This window comes from Dermacentor andersoni, chromosome 6, assembly GCF_023375885.2.
Source record: "Dermacentor andersoni chromosome 6, qqDerAnde1_hic_scaffold, whole genome shotgun sequence".
Lineage (NCBI taxonomy): Eukaryota > Metazoa > Arthropoda > Arachnida > Ixodida > Ixodidae > Dermacentor > Dermacentor andersoni.
The window spans coordinates 167,093,273-167,112,054 of record NC_092819.1 but is presented as its reverse complement, the minus strand read 5'-3'; the positions used below and the strand labels follow the sequence as shown (position 1 = coordinate 167,112,054).

The following is an 18,782-nucleotide window of genomic DNA, read 5'->3' as shown; positions in this document are numbered from 1 at the left end:
ATTGCTTTAATATCCCTCTCCATGCCCTCCTGAGCGTGTAAAGCTGATTTTAATGCATTTTTAAATTTTTCGTAATTAACAAAAGTGCGCACAATACTATCTAAACTAGTTAACGGGGTAAGCAGTTCAAAAATTATAGGGAGGTGATCACTGTTAGTTCCGGAGTCTACAGTCTTCCAGGAGGTGACAGACATGCTCGAGGTAGCAAACGTAAGATCTAGGGCAGATCGCGACTGACCCCGAACGAAAGTATGTGCTCTCGAATTTAAGCAAGAGAACTGATTGGTTAAGACCCAATCCCACAAGCGTTTGCCCCAAGTGTCCGTTCGGAAACCCCACAATACATGATGAGAATTAAAATCTCCCACCAGTATGATGTTCTTCTGACTGCGTGCAATTGAGGTATCCAGATAGCGGGTATCTTGTACTCCAGCGGGGAAGTACGCGTTAATTATAGAAAAAGCTGTGCAACCAGGGAGTATTTATATCCACGGCTAAGATTTCACAGTCTGGGGACATTATCTGGTATGTTATAGTAGCTCTATGACATATTTTTGATGAGACAAACAAAACTAAACCACCGCCTCGGGATAGGCGATCCAATCGAAAACATCGGAATTTTTTTAGATGAAGTCTGACCAGCAACAAGCTAAGTTTCCTGTAAAATAATAATATCTGGAAAATATTTATAAATAAAATTTAATAAATCTGTCGCAGCTGAAACTATGGAACCGCAGTTCCACATAAATACTGGTAAAGTTCCTATGGTGAATAAATTCGAGCAGTACAAACTTCTTGGTCTAAAACGCTCTTTTGAGAAGTCTTTCTTAGTAGGAATCTCTCTAACGTACTTTTTTGCCTTGGAGTTGGTGGGAGAGCTAGGTTTTTTCTCTGTCGGTGACCTTGTTCGTTTAAGAGATCGGGGGTCCATATCTACATTTTGATTTTCCATCCCATCTGTGTCGGAAAGACAGATTTGGTCGATTTTCTCAGAAGATAATGGCTTTGATGACTCCTTATTTGTGAATGACTGCGTGGACGATATTTTAATTGGTGGACTCCGCGGTAGATCTGACACCGGATCCTCAATATTGGCTTTATTAGTTCGTTGAAGCAACGGAGCTAGTTGTGAGGACAGCACCTGAACAAGGGAGTCGGTGAGATTTGACATGATGCTCTCCATTGCTTTCTCCGGCGCCTTTTCTACGGAAGCTGCCACAGCCTCAGAGATTGAGTTTTCCATACACATCGTTTGACGGGCCGTTATACCATCATACCCCTGAGTCCTGCTCTGAATTTCTCCAATGGCCTCACGACGAGAGCATCGACGTCTATCAATAATTTCAAGGATTTGAACTTCTTTCGACCTTGCAGGGCAATTAGGCTCATCTGCGAGGTGGGGACCACTGCAAAGGCAGCAAGACTTATTTCGGGAAGAACAGTCATTTGAGTGATGGCCTTCTCCACAAATTTGGCATCGTGTGTTGGATCTGCAGCCTCTTATGGAGTGCCCGAACCACCAGCTCTTTAGGCACTGAAGGACACGAGGTGATAGGGGCTCAACTCGGTATATCAGTGGCCATGCCTTGATTGCCGATGGGCGGTTCATTCCAGCGAAAGTAGCAATGACTGTTTCAGTGGGCATGCGCTTATTACCAACGACACGGCTGCAACGATACACAGAAATCACGCCTGCCGCTGAAAACATTTCCCAAATTTCTGCCGGATATAGACTTATGTCGACAGCGCGGACTAGGCCTTTGGTACATGCAAGGGGATGAGGAATGAAACTGAGGAATGAATCTTGAACACAAGCCTGGTCTGACGAGCAGCAAATAATCCCCCCTCGGCCAAACTGTTTAACCTCGGTGATTTTTTGAAAACTGGCCGAGGCCATCTGGAGTTCGGTTTGAATTGCTTTGGGATTCTTCATGCGAATCACTCCGCCATCACTGGGAACCAAGGCCACAGGTACGCTGCTCGTCCCACTGCGTAAGAAAAGCTCCACCGGCAAATCAGAGTTAGGAACAGAAGCCGACCAGGAGGAAGCCTCCTGGCCTGGCGATGACAGTGACATTGCAAATTGCAAAGCTTTCAAATTCCTAACTTGTGCTTAAGTTTAGGGTTACAGTTAAACCAGTCCGTAGGTATAGTGGTGGGTAGTATGAAGAAAATAACTTCAGGCACCATGAATCGTTAATTTTGTTCCTCTGTTGTGAAGTGAATCAACTAAAACTGGCCGATTTCTCAGTCAGCTAAAACTCAACACAACTAAAAGTTGAACGTTTCTGTTTCTATTTACATATTCCATACTGCAAGAAGACTGACCTACACGCATTGCGAAAGTGTCAATCTACAGAAGCAATTTTCATTCACAACTGAAATTTGTACATGATGAGCGAACATAGTTTCCAGAAGATCCAAACCAAAGCGAAAATTAACCATCGCTTGATGGTCACATGGAACTTGACTATGACGTATGTTATGACGGCGACACATTTTGTGGCTTCCTGAAAGAATGTAGAGTAGGATACCTGTATTTCACTGACAGTATGAGAAGTAAGGAGCTACAGAATTTTAAACTGGCTACATGCATCTGCATGAACAACAAGTAGCCTATGATTGCTCTCAATACTTGAAGTACATGCCGAATGAGGGAGCATATTTCTATAGCGCTCACATACTTTACGTTATATTCATATATACAGAAAAGCACGGGGAGTATTAGGACACTATTTGGCACAGCAGCAACGCGAGCAACTAACCGTTCATAAAAAACTTAATAGCACTCTTCATCACAAGGGGGATTACCAGTTCGTACTTTTATGCATTAGATACTCTATACTTGTATTACTGGTGTTATTAACGACATTTTGCCGACACAACAAATAACATAGCGCCTCCTCTATAATAAAAGTGCTCAAAAGCTTTCACACAATGAATCTGAGCCTAAAGCAATGTAACTGAGCGTATGGTACAATGTACGCTCCAAAATTCCGATAAAATACAGTGTTTCAACCTTCTTCAGTACGACATCTTAGCAGTGGTGAATCAAAACGCAACAATAAATTACGTGCGTGCATACTTTTGCCGTCATTGCTCTTAAAGTTTCATAAAACAGCACGGCTGTGTCTTTTTTTTAGCCTTGGATGTATGTGTAGACAAAAAGTGCACGAAATGTGTAACCCAACAAACACACACTCGAGCCCTGCGGTACAAGTATTTCACCGACAGCAGGTGGCCTGCCGTCATAACGAATGGGCCGAGAGACACTGCTCCTATCTTAGTCCACTCAGGCTTGCATAGAAGAGAAGTACTTGTGCTTACCTCCTGTCATTAGGAAACCTGAAAAAACTTTGTTGAACTGGAATTTCCGGCATTTCCGGTGTTAAAGCACCACAGAGCCGCTTAACAAATGTGATGCCTCGATTTACCCATCTTCGTCTAATAATTGGTCGCCCTGCTTTCCTGTGTCTTCCGTCCCTATCACGCCCGATCAGGCTTCTCTGTCGAATCTTTTCCATCTTCATACTTGGGACGATGACCGAAGCAGATGACCAAGCGCGATCCGACTTTTGATATCGCTGAGCGAGTGGCAAGGGTGAACGGAGGCAAGCTCGACGGACGCGCGAAGACAATCACTTCCCGCGCTTCGCCCGATTCACCAAAAGAGAAATAAAAAGATAAGTTACGCTGTCCGGCAACCGCTTGGAGTGCGCATGTTCTTTGAAACCAAAACTAGCACTCGCCTTTCAGGGGCTGGTATAGCGCTGAGACACTTGGACGCTCAGCGCAGGAATGGGCGCTTAAAGCTGCGCTCTAAAATAGGCACTTGATTGATTGCGTTAGAAGCCATATTAATGAGTTGAAGAAAATAGAGCAGGTGATATTAGTGGGAGCTATGAACGCGCACATGGATGATTTAGAAGGATATACTGATTACAACGGTTCTCTGGGGCTGGATCTGTGAGATGAACAGAACCTTATAGTAGCTAACAGAGAGAATCAGTGTCGTGGACAGATAACGTGACAATGCGGAAATAGGCAGTCACGTGTCGATTACGCCTTAGTCTCAGGAACGGTCTACGAACGACTAGACCAAATTATGGGGAAACATGGGGAATGCGGGAGATGGAAATTCAAGACGATGAGCGGAACGTGAACAAGGTGAATGCAGGAGCCAACGTTTCGACAAGTGGACTTGTCTTCTTCAAGGCGACGTACGCTTGCGACGACGTAAGCGTACACCGCCTTGAAGAAGACAAAGTCGCAAAGTTGGCTCCCGCATTCACCTTGTTCACGTTTTGCTCATAGACCAAATTATGTTAGATCAACACTGAGAAGATAGCCTGGGTGGCGATCATAAACGTTTAGCCTTAAAATTTGCGAGAGATACTAACGCAATACACTTGACTTTATTACCTTAAAACCCCATTGGAGGGGCATTACGTAAGGGGTGGTTAATAAAATAAATATTGGAAACAGGTGGTCATTTTCGAATATGGGTTGAAATAGCTTCGGTAAAGGCAGATGGGCTTGTGATGCCTGCGTTGGCGTGTGGACGGCCATTCCAGTCCCTTGCTGCTCGAATAAAAAATGATGCTTGAGAAGTGGTGGTCCGGGCACGTGCGCGTGCAACTTAAAGAGGATGGCTAGTGCAAAATGTACGAAGGGGGCACGATGTAAGGTGGGTGATTAAGGGAAGAGAGGGTGGCAACCTGTCCACGCAAACAAAGCGTTGCCAAACCAGATTCCGCTTTCAACGATGACATGCTGATATATTGTTACGCGCTATCTCTGCGCACTGAAGCACGCATCCTGGGGAGCATGGAAGAATGCGTCAGAAAGTCGGTGAAGACGTTGATCAGAGAAGTGCTCGTGTTGTTCTGCCATCTAGCCTGCAGCCATCTCTCTCTGTACATATTTTGTAAATACAATTTCGTATCCCTTTCGGCTACTCTCATCCCCGTGGCATTTTGGTGGGAGGCGCGGGGTGACCACATGTTACAACGGAGCTCCGCAGTGGCCTACGTTTGGCTTTCTCCACGATGACGGAAGAGGGGTCGGCGCCCAACGAGGCGACTGCAACGACAACGGTCGTCCTCGCTCAGCTAAAAGACCCAGGTACATTCTGCGGGGCCGACAACGTCGACATCGAGGACTGGCTGCCCCTGTACGAGCGTGCAGGTAAGAACAATCACTGGGATGAGACGATCATGTTGGCAAACATTATTTTACCTCAAAGGAACCGCGAAGGTGTGGTTTGAGAATAACGAAGACAAAATTGGGAGTTGGGATGCATGTAAGGAGAAGATGCGTTCCCTGTTCGGCAAGTCTTCAGGTAGAAAGGCAGCAGCAAAGAAGGAGCTGGCATCTCGTGCGCAGACAGTGACAGAATCGTACCTGACTTATATAGATGACGTGCTTGCCCTTTGGCGCAAAGCCGACGACGGCATGACGGAGTCTTAGAAAGTGGGCCACGTGTTAAAGGGCATAGCAGATGATGCCTTCAATCTGCTAATCTGTAAAGACGGCGAAATTGTCGATCCCATCATCCAAGAGTACAAGCGCTTTGAGGCCGCCAAAAGTCGACGCATTGCCCATCATTTCGCTCGACTTCCAAACACGGCAGCAACGTGGTCGTGCGAAGACGTACCTGAGCCATCGCTCCGACGTCAACGTGATGCTGCGTCTCCTGCTTCTTAGTATGCCCGTACCTCTGACAGCTCCCAGGTGGTACCACTAGTTCAAGCTGTCGTTCATCAGGAGCTCTCCAATGCAGGCCTGGATTCTTAGTGGTGCGCCGCAGCTCCTTACCAGCCGATCGACCGCCTTTCCACACTTCCGCACGGCCAAGGTCAAAGGCCCCCGTTCCGTACTCGCAATACAGCCGAGTGGATGACTGCTGATGGCCGTCCCATTTGCTTCAGCTGCCGTCATATGCGACACGTGGCCCGTCATTGTAAATGCCGGTGGTATTGGTATCAGGCCCCTATGGACACAACCGTCGCCCTGATATGGATTATGGCCGATTTCAGCCCTACCGCGAGCCTCCCCAAACCACTGGCGACGACGCTCCTTCCATGCCGCATCGTCGTACACCATCGCCACGTGGTCACCAGTCCCGTTCGCCGTTGTCTCGTCGCCAATCATCTAGGTCGCCCCAATCCCGCCGCCCTACGTCGCCGATTGAACGACTCCCTCGGGAAAACCTAGATGATGCAGCTCCCAGAGGTGATCCTGCATCGACAACTCGCCTGCCAAATCGTCTGATCACACTGCAGACCAGAAGGAACCTGATAGACGTTAAACTGAATGACGCACATGTTGTTGCTCTAGTGGATACTGTGGTTCAGATATCAGTAATGCATTCGGCGCTTCGTCCCCGCCTTCATCATCATCATCATCATCAGCCTCGTTACTCCCACTACAGGGCAAAGGTCTCTCCCATACTTCTCCACTACCCCGGTCATATATTAATTGTGGCCATGTTGTCCCTGCAAAATTCTTAATCTCATGCACCCACCTAACTTTCTGCCGCCCCCTGCTACGCTTCCCTTCCCTTGCAATCCAGTCCGTAACCCTTAATGACCATCGGTTATCTTCCCTCCTCATTACATGTCCTGTCCACGCCCATTTCTTTTTCTTCATTTCAACTAAGATGTCAGTATCTCGCGTTTGCTTCCTCACCCAATCTGCTCTTTTCTTATCCCTTAACGTTACACCCATCATTCTTCGTTCCATAGCTCGTTGCTTCGTCCTCAATTTAAGTAGAACTCTTTTCGTAAGCCCCGTACGTGAGTACTGGTACGACGTAGTTCTTATACACTTTTCTCTTGAGGGATAATGGCAACCTGCTGGTCATGATCTGAGAATGCCTGCCAAACGCACCGCAACCCATTCTTATTCTTCTGATTCATACTGTCTCATGATCCGGATCCGCCGTAACCACCTGCCCTAAGTAGATGTATTCCCTTACCAGTTCCAGTGCCTGGCTACCTATCATAAACTGCTTCTCTTCCGAGACTGTTGAGCATTACTTTAGTTTACTGCAGATTAATTTTTAGACCCACACTTCTCCTTTGCCTTTCCAGGTCAGTGAGCATGCATTGCAATTGGTCCCCTGACTTACGTCGCCGCCTTAAGAAGGTCATAACACCACCCACACTACCGTTCATTCGTGTCGCCGATGGTGGAACGTTTCCCGTACTAGGGATGTGCTTCGCTCGATTAAGTGTTGCTGACCAATCCACAAGCGTACTACTTGCCATGCTCAAGAAATGCTCCCATGAACCCATCGTCGGTATGGATTTTCTGTCTGCCTATTCTGCCCTTATTGACTGTGGAACCGGCTTGCTTCAGCTAGAGCTACCGTGCTACCATGACGCTCCTACTGCACACTAACCGCGCTTGTGCTCAGTGGATTACGTTCGTCTACCTCCTCAAGCAGTTATATATGTGAACTTGCGGTCTTTTTCTCCCATTCGCTATGGCGACTATATCTTCATCCCGATCGTTGACGTCTCATTCGCCAAGGACGTCGCTCTTCCTCACACCCTTATTAGAGTTACGGATAATCAAACGTCTATAGCCATATTGAACTTTAGCTGGTGCACACAACTTATACCAGGCGGCATGACTCTAGCCCACATACCTTCTATCGATGAGTGTGCCGTTTCTGCATTCGTCACCGACGCTTTTATGTCCGCTGCCCCTTCCCATTCCTCGCGAAATCTCGTCGACGGTGATATTGACAAGATGATAGCGTCTGACCTCCTTCCTGCTAAGACAGCCGATATGAGGCGCATATTGAAGTCCTACCGCGACATCTTTGATTTTAATGACCGTCCTTTGGGACAGAGATCTGTGGTCACTCATAAGATCAATATTGGGGGCGCCAGCCCAATCAGACGACGTCCTCATTGCGTGTCCTATGCCGAGCGAGAAGTGATACAGCGTGAAGTCGACAAGATGATCACCAAGGACGTCATTGAACCTTCATGCAGTCCATGGGCATCACCGGTCATCCTAGTCAAGAAGAAAGATGGCAGCTGGCGCTTCTGCGTAGACTACCGCCACTTAAACTAAGTAACGCGAAAGGACGTCTACCCTCTGCCGCGGATCGATGACTCTTTCGACTGTCTACACGGCTCTGCCTATTTCTCTTCTATCGACCTGATGTCAAGATACTGGCAGATATCCGTCGATGATCAAGACCGTGAAAAGAACGCAATTGTTACGACCGGTAGAATTTACCAATTTAAGGTCATGCCCTTGGACTGTTTAATGCCCCAGCCACATATTAAAGGATGATGGACTCCCTCCTTCGGGGATACAAGTGGTCAACATGCCTCTGTTACCTTGACGATGTCATTGTCTTCTCACCGACATATGAAAGCCACCTTGGCCGCTTGTCGGCAGTTCTTGAAGTTTTCCTACAAGCAGGCCTTGAGCTCAACTCTGCCAAGTGCCGTTTTGGCCGCCGCGAAATCACTGTGCTTGGCCACCTTGTGAGTGCTGAAGGCCTGCAACCTGACGCAGAAAAATGCGCGTTGTCAAATACTTACCTATGTCACGTTCCACTAAAGACGTGCGGAGCTTTGTCGGCTTGTGCTCTCATTTTCGACGTTTTGTCAAGAACTTCGCCGACTTACCCCGTCCACTCACGCAACTCTTGAAGAAGGAAGCGTCATTTTCTTGGGGCTCTGAACATGCCACTGCGTTTCGCACGATCACGACTTTACTTACGTCAACGCCCATCTTGGCCCATTTTGACCCGTCAGCCTCCGGTGAACTTTGCACGGATACCAGTGGACATGGCATCGGCGCTGTTCTCGGCCAGCAGCAAAAAGGACGAGACCGCGTCATCGCCTATGCCAGTCGCCTTCTTTCCTCTTCAGAGTGCAAATTTTTGATCACTGAGCGCTAGTACCTCGCACTAGTTTGGGCTGTCGGCAAGTTTCGACCATACTTGTTCGGCCGCACCTTTTTGGTCATCGCATACCACCATGCACTTTGCTGGTTGTCTTCCCTCAAAGATCTGACTGGAGGACTTGGCCGCTGGGCAATGAAACTGCACAATACAGCTTTAACGTCACTTACAAGTCTCGCATACTGCACCAAGATGCTGACTGCCTATCCCGTCATTCAGTGGATCCTCCCGACTTGTCAGCGCACGATTCAGATGCCTGTCTTCGCTATAACCGATTTAACCGACATACGCAGCGAACAGCTCCGCGATGCCAATTTGCAGTCAATTATCCACCTTCTACACTCTCATCCCACTGTCCCGTCCCTACAATTACTCGGGCTTCGTGACGAAATCGTATACAGACGCAACACCAGCTCCGATGGCCCAGAGCTTCTACTGGTTGTTTCCGAAACACTCCGTTCCGCTGTACTCGAACAGCTTCATGACGCCCCAACCGCTGGTCATCTCGGAGCAACTCGCACGCACGATCGCATTCGGCGTCGGTTCTTCTGGCCAGGCCTCCACCGCTCTGTGCGCCGATACGTTGCTGCTTGTGAGTCCTGTAGCACCACAAGCATCCATCCTTCTCGCCAGTCGGTCCTCTTCAGCCCATAGATATTCCCGGTGTCCCGTTTTACCGCGTCGGCCTTGACCTCATCAGGCTGTCCCCAACATCTCTGACTGGGAACAAATGAATTACCGTAGCTACGGACTACGCGACACGATACGCTATCACGCGAGCACTGCCAACAAGCTGTGCCACTGACGTTGCCACTGACTGAATTAATCCTTTAAGACGTTCTTCTTCAACACACCGCTCCTCGACAGCTGCTGACCGACCATGGTCGCTCATTTCCTTCCCAAGTCGTCGACGACATTCTTTGTTCATGTTCCTTACGTCACAACCTAACTACTACCTACCATCCGCAAACCAATGGGCTTACCGAGCGCCTCAACCGCACGCTGACCATAATGCTCCCCATATATGTTTCCTTAGACCAGCGTGATGGAGACAGCATCTTGCCTTATGTGACGTTAGCCTACAACTCGTCACACCATGACACCGCTGGCTTTTCCCCCTTTTATCTCTTGTTTGGCCGCCATCCCACATTGCCCTTCGATACTTTTACCAACACCTGTGCACCCTGTTCAGACTACACCCGCGATGCAGCTTCTCGGGCTGCAACGGCGCGCCAGATTGCAAGGGATCGTCTTTGTGCCTCCAAGCTGTCCCAGAAAGCCCGTTACGATCACCATCGCAGAGTCGTTAATTACTCTCTGGGCTCTTTGGTCCTCCTCTGGACGCCTTGCCGGCACTTTGCTTGTCGCCACAGCTTCTTTCCCGCTACTCCGGGCATTACAAGGTCCTACGCCAGATCACTGACATCATGTACGAGATCGCCCAAGTGGACAGTCGATCATCTGCCGCGTCCGCCACTGATATCGTGCACGTCTCCCGACTTAAGCCTTATGTTGCCGGACATGATCCTACTTCTTAAGCGCCGAGACGCTTACAGAAATACGCATCCTGCCGAGCATGGGAGAATGCGCCAAAAAGACGGTGAAGACGACGATCACAGTAGCGCTCGTATTGTTTACATCTAGCCTGCAGCCGCCTCTCTGCATATATTTTATAAATACAATTTCCTATCCATTTTGGCTATTCTCATCCACGTGGCAGTATGAATATGATGAGTGAATAAATCTAGTAGCACAATTTTGTAGTGACTCGAGAGCATTTATGATATAAGGTTGATGCGGGTTCCAGATGGGAGATGCATGCTCAAGTTTCGATCTTACAAATGATTGATAGGCTAACACTTTTACTTGTTGTGGAGTATGACGCTGATACCTCCTAAGAAATCCCAGTGATTTATTAGCAGCTGAGATGATGTTTGTAGTGTGCAAATTCCTGGACCGATCACAAGAGATAGTGATACCGAGGCATTTGAATGATTGGACTGATTCCACCGGGAAGTTTGTGACGAAATAGATCAATCTGAGGGGGTTATGGGCAGCGAGTGAAAGACACAAGTTTGCGTTTGTTAGGATTTAGGTTCATTAGCCAGCGGTTACACCATTGTTGTGCATTATTATGGTCGTTCTGGATGAATGTGTGGTCAAGTGTGTTTGTAACTGTGCGGTAGATTGCACAGTCATCTGCAAACATACGAATGTTGCCTGATATATAGGTTGGTAGATTGTTAATATATATTGAAAACAGAAGCGGTCCTAAGTGTTGTGTCGGCTGGCGCTCATGTTGATAAGAGCACTCTGCGAAGTGCGCATGCGCCACTAAGTGTTAAAAGCGGAGTGCAGCTTGCTAGCGGTTCTCTTTTCTTGCCCGAGCCCCAACCCACAAGCATGGGTTAATAAACGTCGTTCACCCGGAACTTGTCTGATCCTTTCGGCACGCCTGGCGCAAAACGTAACACTAAGATGTCTTCTAGAATAATGGTTATTAACGAAGACAAACAAGATCGGTTAGTCAAGAATGCTTCAATCCACTTTTCCACATTGGAGTGTAAATTTAAGTGATACAATTTTATAGCAAACGTTGGTGAGGAACCGTGTTCAATGCTTTAGCGTGTTAGCGGAATCGGAAGCGAAGGCTGGCAACATAGAGGAGAGAGATCGTGGTGCGAAGGAAGGCAGTCGTCACGCTTTTTTGAACTCGTTTTTTTTTCTTTTATTTATCTATTAAAGAGCGCCCTTCTTTAAAATTTGTGTGTTTGCGAAGAAATTCCTAACATCCCAGAGGTGGAATACACCGAAACCTTCGTGATGAGACGATCGTGGAAGCCGATCTTGTTGGAGCCGACGTCGACGGTGATGCTCGCTGACTTTTCAATGGACGCTGCGTTGGTGCCGCCTTCGTAAGGTACTGACCGTAAAAGGGGCCCTCTGCGTTGCCTTGAAAAACGTGCGTGCGGACGCTCTGTGTCACGTCTACGAGACGCAACGGTACCGTCTTCGTGGTGTACCGACATCGAAAACTTGAGTCTTCGTGCCGCCTCACAAACGTGTGTGCAGACTCTCTGTGATTTCGTAGGCCTAGACGCTGAGCTCGAGGCGAAAAACTGTGTGTACGCCTAGGGAGACGCCTAGACAACCCCGAACATGGCAGACCGCGGCGGAACTCGCGAAACCCAAATGATACAAGCTCTGCTGGAGCAAAACCGGCGGTTACTGGAGCTCCTCGAGAGGAAACCTGAAGCGATCCACGTTATGCCGGACCTGAATAAAGCTATCTACGATTTCGACGGCGAGGGCTTATCCCACGAAGCTGGGGCGTCGCTGAAAAGTATCGATTCCATGGCAGTCCTGCACGGCTGGCCGGACAGCTTCAAACTAGAAAACGCCAGGCTTCACATGAAGGGACCTGCTTGATTTTGACTTCATGCCCATGTGGATGACCTCACTACGTGGGAGGACTTCAAGACTGCCTTCAAAAAGACATTTGTAGGCCAGACAAGCACGGCCGAAAAGTTGGAGCAAACGCAGGAAAGAGTCCAGATGAGGGGAGAGTCCACCACGGCGTACTTCCTCGAAAAGACCTTGTTATGCAAGGGATCGGGCCTCGGTGTACAAGATACCAAAGAGCAATTTTTAGTGGGGCTGCGATTTAAGAGACGCACGTTCTCCATGACGGCGAAGGAACACAAGGATGAGGATGAATTGCTGGCAGACTTGGGAAGACTGGAGCGAATAACCGAATCGAGAATGCAGAAGTCACCAGGGGCCAAGCCACAAGGTGGTGATACAGGTGCCACGACACCTTGTGCCAAGCCTCCGACCTCAAGGATTTTGGACTGTCGCGTGTCCACCTGAGCAAGTGATCACAACCCGCCGTGGTTGCTCAGTGGCTATGGTGTTGGGCTGCTGAACACGAGGTCGCGGGATCGAATCCCGGCCACGGCGGCCGCATTTCGATGGAGGCGTCGACAACAGTGCCTTGTCCGTGGACATGCTGGTTGGCAGAACCTGTACGGAACAAGAGTACATTGCATACCTACGCATAGGAGACGAACTCAGGATTGGCTACCGAGATGATCTTCCATTTTGTAACATCGACCTTACCCAGATGAAGCCTTCCAAGGAACCACTCCGTGTCAAGGAAACTATTGTACCGCCCAAAAGAACTGTGTGTTGGGTGACAGTGGAGACCGGTAAGAGTGAAGGAAATCTGATCTTACCTAGTGGGCCTGGTAAGGGAATGCTACTTCTCTTCGAAAACGGAAGGGTTGAGATACCCATGTTAAGCGACAAGGATGAAGACCAACAGCTGATCAAGGGAAGTTTGTTGGCTCACGCTGAACTGCTTTCAGGGAGCGAAGTGTTGACCCCCGTGAGACCTGTGCTTCAGCCGAAGCACAGGTCTCACGGTCTCACGTAGCACGATCTCACGTAGCATGCTGAATGTCGGGAAAGACGTCAATGAACAACAAGTGGATACACTGCTGAAGATGCTGAATGAATACAGAGACTGCTTTGCACTAAATTTGTCAGAGTTGGGGTGTTGTAACCAACTGCAAATGACTATCACAGGGTATTCCGGAAAAACTCCAGTCAGCTGCGAACCGTACACGACTAATGCAGAGGAAAGAGAAGCAGTCCAAGAAATTGTCAGAGTAGAAAGCGACTGGCATTGTAGCCCAAACATCTTCGCCATACGCAAGTTCAGTGCTACTCGAAAAGAAGAAAAATGGAGAAAATCGTGTACGCATAGACTATCGACGGCTAAATAGCCACATGGTGCCGGAACACTTTCCCTTGCCAAACATTGATGACCAGCTGCAACGACTGCCCGGAGCACAAATGTACTGTGTGTTAGACTGTGCTAAAGAATACCTTCAAATTCCACTGAGGTAGGAATCGAAGGCCAAAAATGCATTCATCACGCCTGATGAGATCGCGCAGTTTGAACGTATGGTGTTTGGGTTGATAAACGGTCCTGCTGTATTTCAACGTCAAAATTAATGGACAAGGTCCTCGCATCTCTGTGCAACTGTGTAGTGTGTGGACGACTTGCTGATTCCAGCCAAGGACTGGGAAGACTTGCTGGTTCGGCTCCAACAAGTACTGGATGCTCTGCGAGCTGCTGGTCTAATCTTGAAGCTATCCAAGTGTGTGTTTGGAAGTGATGAACTCGACTATTTAGGTTTCAAGATCTAGGCTGCTGAGCACGAGGTCGCGGGATCGAATCCTGGCCACGGCGGCCGCATTTCGATGGGGGCGAAATGCGAAAACACCCGTGTACTTAGATTTAGGTGCACGTTAAAGAACCCCACGTAGTCGAAATTTCCGGAGTCCTCCACTACGGCGTGCCTCATAATCAGAAAGTGGTTTTGGTACGTAAAACCCCATAATTTATTTTTATTAGGTTTCAAGATTATGAAAGGCTACCTGCAGCCAGGTGAAGTGAAGCAACAAGCTATATTGGACGCTAGCACGCCAACTGATGTTCACAATGTCAAGAGATTTCTGGGCCTGACAGGATTTTTCAGACGGTTCATTCCCCATTATGCTCTGAAGGCAGAACCTCTTACTTCGCTGGCCAAGAAAGACACAAAGTTTATTCGGAGAGTGGAGCAACAGGAAGCTTTCAACAAGCTCCGAAGAGAACTGTCAGAGCCTCCGGTTCTAAAGTTGTATGACACTTCGGCTCAAACAGAACTCCACACGGACGCAAGCAAGCATGGACTTGCGGGAATTATTCTTCAAGAAGATGAGTCGGGACGCTGGAACTTGGTGTTTTGTGTCAGTAAATGAACCGTTGAGGCTGAGAAGAATTACCATGCGGGAAAACTGGAGCTGATGGCAATAGTCTGGAGTATGGAAGGACTTCGTTCATTCCTCCTAGGCATTCCGTTCACGCTGGCAAACGATTACCAAGCAATTGTGTATCTGAATATGCACAAGACTCTTAAACCACAGATAGCAAGGTGGTTCGACTTACTTCAAGAATGTGACTGAGGTGAATAACCGAGCAGATGAGAAAATCGCACACGTGGACTATTTGAGTCGTGAACCCGTAGGAACGCCGCAGGACACGCTCGATGGTTATCGAGACAAGGAATGAAGTGTGCCTTGCCTTGAGTTTAGAGGACCAAGTTGTGATCACCCAGCGATCAGATGCGGACTTGGCAGCTAACCTCGCACGAATTCTCGAGAAGCCAATCAAGGAAAGGACCGAGGAAGAAAGTGTCAAGGTCAAAAACCTACGGCTGAAGGATGGAAGGCTGTTTTACGTGGAGGAAGACGGACGACTTCTTTTCGTGATGCCTAAGCGCATGCATAAAACACTGTGTGTCAAGTTCCACGACTTACAAGGGCATTTTAGTACAGACCGAACAGTGACGAAAATAAAGAAACTTTATTGGTTTCCTCGGATGAAGCGCTATGTGGACCAGCACATCCATAAGTGTACCTGCTCACAACGATTCCAGGAGAGAAGAAACCTGGAATTTTACACCCCATACTATCTACTAGGGAAGATACCATTTCAAGTTGTACACGTGGACCATGTTGGTCCGTTTGTGAGAAGCTCCAATAAAAACCAGTGGATCTTGGTGTTAGTGGACAATCTAACCAATTCTGTGCGTCTCTACCCCATGCGAGACATGTCAGCGAGAAATGTACTACGGTGCGTGCGGAGTTTTATAACCGAGTTCGGACTACCGGAGCGCATCATCTCACACCGTGGTTCCCGTTTCACGTCCCACGGCTTCGAAGGCTTCTGTCAGGAAAATGGTGTGGTTCACACACTGAACTCTGCTCACCATCCAAGGGCTAACGGTCAGGTAGAGCGTGTGAATCGAACTCTAGTACCGTGTATTATGGCTACGATCAAGGACCCTACTCAGAAGGACTGGGACCAGAACATCAAGGAGTTAGAGAGCTACCTAAACACTGCATACAATGTCTCAACAGGCACTATCCCTTTCAGGCTTCTGCATGAATATCAACCAAGGACGCAGGATGGTGTTCTAAGATGGCTAAACACGTAGAATAACGAGTCGGTATGTCCGGAGCAACTTCAAGAGACGGCTCAAAAGGAAATAGTGAGCCAGCAAGAAAAGTCGAAGCAGTACTTCGACAAGCATCACTTCACAGCAGACCAGCTGAGTGTTGGAGACATAGAAGACATGCGCTGCGTTCCAGAGCACACCGGCGCCCCAACAAAACCCAAAGGAAGTTCAGAGTTCCACTGACTGTGATCGAAATACTCCCAGTGGACACCTACAGGGTGACCGAGCATTCTTAATTAACCGGTCTCAGTTTGTCTTCGTTAATAAACATTATTCTAGCAGGCTCCCCGTAACATCAGGCGTCCCGCAGGGATCAGTCTTACGACCGCTTCTTTTCTCAATATATATTAACGATCTACCATCGTATGTATCAGGTAACATTCGTGTGTTTGCAGATCACTGCGCACTCTACCGCACAGTTACAAACACACTTGACCACACATTCATCCAGAACGACCGTAATAATGCACAACAATGGCGTAACCGCTGGCTAATGAACCTAAATCCTAACAAACGCAAACTTGTGTCTTTCACTCGCTGCCCATAACCCCCTCAGATTGATCTATTTCGTCGCTAACGCCCCAGTGGAATCAGTCCAATCATTCAAATACCTCGGTGTCACTCTCTCTTGTCATCTGTCCCTGCGCTTGCATACTACTAACATCATCTCAGCTGCTAATAAATCACTGGGATTTCTTAGAACACATCTGCGTCACACTCAACAACAAGTAAAAGTGTTAGCCTATCAATCATTTGTAAGATCGAAACATGAGCATGCATCTCCCATCTGGAACCCGCATCAAACCTATATCATAAATGCACTCGAGTAACTACAAAGTCCTGCTACTAGGTTTATTCACTCATCATATTCATATTGCCACAGGGATGAGAACAGCAAAATAGATAGGAAATTGTATTTACAAAATCTGTACGGAGAGAGACGGCTGCAGGCTAGATGGCAGACCAACAACACGAGCGCTAGGGGGGAAGCTGTCACAAGGGCTGCGAGCAACAGGCGCACGAATGCGCGCTGAAGCACCTGCATAATACGAGTGAAAGGATTAGCGGTCTGCGTCTGTGCACAGCCGGTGGATGGACGGATGGATGTTGAGCGTCCCTTTTGGACCGGGGCGGTGGGCTGTGCCACCAAGCTCTTGCTATTATACTGCCTCATGTCCTACCTAGTTTAAAGAAAGAAAAGAAAACACTATGAACTCTCACAACCAAATTTTCTGATCCCCTATTGCGAACTTAGCTTTTGCACGTCTCAGTTTTTCGTCGTTTCCCTACTTCCACCAATCTTCCAATCGCCGCTTACTAATCTCTATTGCGGACATGTTTACTTTTCCACCGCTCCCGCTGAACCCAAGGGCTTCAAGGAGGCCAGTGGTCCCTAAATCGATTGCTGGGCAGACGCCTTCACGTTCTAATAAAACATGCTTCATCGTTTAGATAGATAGATAGATAGATATTTATTTCTCTCAAAAAACAAAGTACAGAAATGAGAGAGGACGGAAGGGAAAAAGCTGCCGAATGCAGCTTGAGGACCCCCTACGCCCTACAGAGCAGCAGTGAGGTGAGAAACAAAGGCAATACGACAGGTTGCAAAGTATACACAAACAGAATTCAAAATCACAATACTCGTAATCTATTGCATAACTGCAATTTTTACCCGGAATCTATTACATTGTTATGATTTTACACAATTAACGCATTTACACAATTTCTTCGTCAATTCCCATTACACAATTCTAACGCCAAAAAATACAGATAAATATAATTCATTCAATACAGTTACAATACATACAATACATACATACAATACAGTTACACAGGTGAGCTATTCGCTCGAAAGCCCGAAAAGATTGATCAATTCTACGAAAGTTTGTATAGAAAGCAACCTAAGGGAAAAACGATTATCTTCGAGAACATTTAGATACCTAGGCAGATTGTACGATAAAGATTGTGTGCGGTATTTGGTGCGACTTAACGGTAGGGACCAAGACATAGAATGACGTACATCATATGTAGGTTCATGACGTACAAGCTGAAACATTGTTAGCATAAGGTTGTTGTTAGTTGCTACAGCAGTTTTGTAAATGTAGAGAAGTTTGAACACATACAAGGTAGTTACACTTAAAATATTGAACTGCCTAAAATATTCTCTGGTGTGAGCATTCCACGGTATATTAGCTATCAGCCTTACCGCACGCTTTTGTGCAATTAAAAGGCGCTGTTTATTGTGTTGAGTCGTTGTACCCCAAACTGTGTGGCAATAAGTAATCACTGGCGCTATGTATGACTTATAAATGAGGAGTTTAACCTGTGTGGGAAGGGTTAACCTATGTTTGCATAACACCCCATTTAACCTGTTCATTTTAGCACGAATATTTTCAACTTGTAGGTCCCAATTGAGTGTCTCAGAGAATATAACACCAAGAGATTTTATACTGGATACAATGTCAATCTTGTCATTACCTAATAATAGTTCGATATCACCACTTACCACTTTATTTTTTGTTCTATATATCACAGCTTTTGTTTTATTCGTATTAACTTTAAGACAATTTTTATTACACCAGTGACGCAAATGTTCCAAAAATTGGTTGCCACGGATGGATAACTCAGCTAGTGTGTTTCCTGTGGCGAGCATTGTAATATCATCAGCGTAAGCTACGAGATGAAGCGGAAAGGGGGTATGAAAAATGTCATTTATATAAACTAAAAACAACAGAGGCCCTAAAATGCTTCCCTGTGGTACACCGGATAAGAGTGGCTCA

General features: G+C 47.4%; 1 protein-coding gene and 1 pseudogene across 5 annotated transcripts in view; both read left to right on the top strand.

Moving 5' to 3' along the window:
* The window catches only part of LOC126523413 (solute carrier family 41 member 1-like), a 474,589-nt gene that overhangs the window by 432,142 nt on the left and 23,665 nt on the right, over nt 1-18,782 (top strand). The window lies entirely within an intron of this gene.
* Nucleotides 11,216-16,238, top strand: LOC140218898 (uncharacterized; annotated as a pseudogene).